The sequence below is a fragment of the Piliocolobus tephrosceles genome, chromosome 12 (genome assembly GCF_002776525.5).
Source record: "Piliocolobus tephrosceles isolate RC106 chromosome 12, ASM277652v3, whole genome shotgun sequence".
Lineage (NCBI taxonomy): Eukaryota > Metazoa > Chordata > Mammalia > Primates > Cercopithecidae > Piliocolobus > Piliocolobus tephrosceles.
Window position 1 is genome coordinate 18,668,285 of NC_045445.1, and position 3,737 is coordinate 18,672,021.

General features: G+C 42.5%; 1 pseudogene; it reads left to right on the forward strand.

Annotated features, from left to right (window-relative positions):
• The first annotated feature begins 1,223 nt into the window (after positions 1-1,223).
• LOC111531571 overlaps positions 1,224-3,737 on the forward strand; it is a 14,937-nt pseudogene continuing 12,423 nt past the window's right edge.

The window sequence follows — 3,737 nt, forward strand, 5'->3', positions numbered from 1 at the left end:
CTTCCAGTTAATTGTTGAATGGATAGTGAACATCTTTGTCTTGCTTTCAACTCAGGGAGAAAATACTGATATTTCACTATGAATTATGGCATTCACTATTTTAACTATTTTTTTTTGTACATATGCTTACCAGAATGAGAAAGTAGCCCATTTTTCTTTTCTTTTCTTTTCTTTCTTTCTTTCTTTTTTTTTTTTTGTTTGTTTGTTTGTTTGTTTTTTGAGACAGAGTCTCGCTGTGTCACCCAGGCTGGAGTGCAGTGGCATGATCTTGACTCACTGTGACCTCTGCTTCCTGTGTTGAAGCGATTCCCCTGCCTCAGCCTCTCAAGTAGCTGGGACTACAGGTGTATGCCTCCATGCCCAGCTAATGTTTTGTATTTTTAGTAGAGATGCGGTTTCACCATTTTAGCCAGGATGGTCTCAATCTCCTGACCTTGTGATCTGCCTGCCTAGGCCTCCCAAAGTGCTGGGATTACAGGCGTGAGCCACCATGCCCAGCACTGCCCTTTTTTCTAAGATGCTGATAGTTTTTATCATGAATATATTTTAAACATCCACCCATCTATAATAATGATCATGTGGTGTTTCCCTGTATCTTTGTTGTTTTTAATGTGGTGCATTACGTTGATTGATTTTCAAATGTTAAAATCGTTCTTGCCTTTATGCAATATACTCCACCATGGCTGATGGAGTCCCTTTTAAGTATTATTGGATTTTATTTGGTAACCTTTAGTTTAGAATTTTTGTGTCTGAATTCAGGGGTGATCTTGGCTTGTATTTTTGGCTTGATCTTGTAGTTTTTCTTTCTTCCAATGTCCTTGTCAAATGTTATCAGGTTTGTATCAATCTCCTAGAATGAGGACAAAGAAAAGGAATTATTTTTCCTAACAAGGATCGATACACATTGGTTTATCCATCTTCAAAGAGGTAATAATATTTTTATCTACTTTTGGTTGATGAGAGCTGCTTATTCCACAAGCATTCTGATTGGTTTTCGTTTTGCCATTTTTCTTTTTTTTTTTTTACTTAGCATGCATTAAAATTAGGTTTCTTTTCCTGAGAACAGAGTGTTTGCTGAGACTTGGTATTTTGGCTCATGATTAAATGTCAAATTAATGATTCACATTCTTGGTTGTATACACATATGCAGACTGTTTGCCATTTTGTGATTGTTAGATTTTTGTTATAAGTGGAATATGTTCATTGATGTTTTTCCGGAAACAATGCCTGATAAAGCAGAGAAGGTTGCTACAGAACCTCAAAACGTGTTTAAACCTCCCAGGGAATCTGATAGTTCATCATCTCAAAAAAGGCAGAAGATGGTTGTGTTGGTAAGGAAACAAGGAGCAAGAGACAGCCTTGTTGAAGGCTCTGCCATGTCAGAGGAAAGGGGTAAGTAAGCCTGTCCTCACCTCCTCTTCATGATCTATCCAGTGCAGTCAGCCTCCTGCCTCTTCTTCTTCACTGAAACTGTCCTAGTCAAGGTGAACAGTTTTGGGACGTTGCCATTAATTTCTCAGCAGCATTTGACAGTTGTTCACTCGATCCTTCATGGAAATCTTCTAGGATTTTCGTTTTCCAAAATCATCTTTTAAAATTTCTTGTCCTTAATCCCTATCTTTTTTTTTTTTTTTTTTTTTTTTTTTTTTTTTTTTTTTTTATGAGTTGGAGTTTCTCTCTTGTAGGCCAGGCTGGAGTGCAGTGGGCCATCTTGGGTCACTGCAACCTCCGTCTCCAGGGTTCAAGCAATTCTCCTGCCTCAACCTCCAGAGTAGCTGGGGTTATACGCACCAGCCACCAGGCCCAGTTAATTTCTGCATTTTTAGTAGAGATGGGGCTTCGACATGTCAGCCTTTCTGATCTCAGACTCCTCAGCTAAGGTGATCCACCCACCTCAACCTCCCAAAGTGCTGGGATTACAGGCATTCTTTTTTTCTACCTTTCTTTTTCTTGTCTCCTCTATATATTGTAAAAAAATTTCTGAATCCAAGCATTTCTCTCTCTTCTTTTCCACTCTGCCATGATCAATCACTGAGCTACTGTGATATCTCCATGTTTCCCATTATTGCCCCCATCGAACACATACCCTCCAACCCTGCAGCCAGGTCATCATGTTGGCATGTAAATCACATAATGTCATGTTGGTCCTGAGAACCCATTCTCAACTCCCCTAAGCACTCAGAACAGATGGTGAACCTGCTTTAGTCTGAGGTTCTGCATGGCCTGGCCTCCATCGCCCTCTCCTAACAGGGGCCCCATCCATCTCCTGGCTCTCTCTGCTTCTCTCTTTCACCCCATAGTGCCCGGTCCATCCTCACTCCAGCCCATACCCTTTGGCCTCACCGCAGCCTGGAGCTCCCTGTCTGCCTCTGCATAGGCGGCTCTGCTTCTTCCTCCAAGCCCTGCCCAATGGCACCTCTTCAGAAGACCCTGCCCAACCAGCGACAACCCCTGAGGCAACCTCTGCTGCTGTCTCCTGCAGGCCTGTGGACGGCTTCCCCAACACCAGCCTAGCGCTGCTTGTTTCATTTGCTCATTTGCTCATTTACTCATTGTGCACGTACTGTCTGACTGCCCCATGAGGTTGCGAGCTCCACAAGGGCAGGGAACGTTGCTCTCTTGGCTGCTTACTGCTGATCCCCAGCTCCTGGCATGCTGCCTACCACAGATGATGAATAAATGAAAGAAGTGACAGGCCTGGAGTGAAAAGAAAGTCACTTTTCTGAGGCAGAAAAGAAGGATGATGAAGATCATACACTAAAAGGGATTTTTGGTGATGGAGTGCTTATAGAACTTTCAGCACTAATGACCGCCTCTATTTTCTCAGAATATATTTGATGTAGAGAGGAGGCCGCTTGAGGTGTATCCAAGTTGTCTGGCTTCCAGCTTAGTAAAGCATGGCAGGTTGTATGTGAATTTGAGAAGTCATGATGTCAACTGAGACTTGCTGCTTTCAACTAGTAAAGCAGAGCAAGCTGACACTAACCCATGAGTACCAGGGATCTGTGTTTGTTAGAGTTGTGCTGTCTTACTTGGTTTCCATATGTATTCATAGGGTCAGAAAATAAGAGGTGGTTTTATTGTATTAGGTGTCCTGGCCTCAGTTTGTCAGGCCTGGGGTTTCCCCGTGGTATGTCTTCCCAATTATAAAATAAATAATTCCCTAGAAACTGAGGAGCACATAGATGTACCCGTAGGGGTGATGAAACACACATGTCTCACAGCTCAGCTTCTCAGTTTGGTTTCCAGATCTGTCATTCATGATGTCTATGTGGAGGGGAAATAAAGTGGTCAAACTCCAACTGACGGCTTTTTGTCAAAATCGGTTTCAACAGAGCTTGTAGCAGGAGATGGTATTTCACTCAGCTAACTGGATTGTCAGATTGATGACTTCACTGGTTTCAGGAAGATGCGCCTATGCGGAAACCTGGTAGCAATGCACCCGTAGGAGGAATCATTACCAGCAAATTCTTTGGAGATGACTTAAAAGTCACAGAAATACTCCCTTTTTCAAAAATCCAAAAAGATATTAATGCTGAAATAAAAGGTAAATTAGTGAAGGATATTCTACACTCTGAACTAAGAAAGTAGTATAAGAATGTCTGTTTGGAGCTGGGCGCGGTGGCTCACATCTGTAATCCCAGCACCTTGGGAGGCTGAGGCGGGTGGATCATGAGGTCAGGAGTTCGAAACCAACCTGACCAACATGGTGAAACCCCATCTGTACTAAAAATACA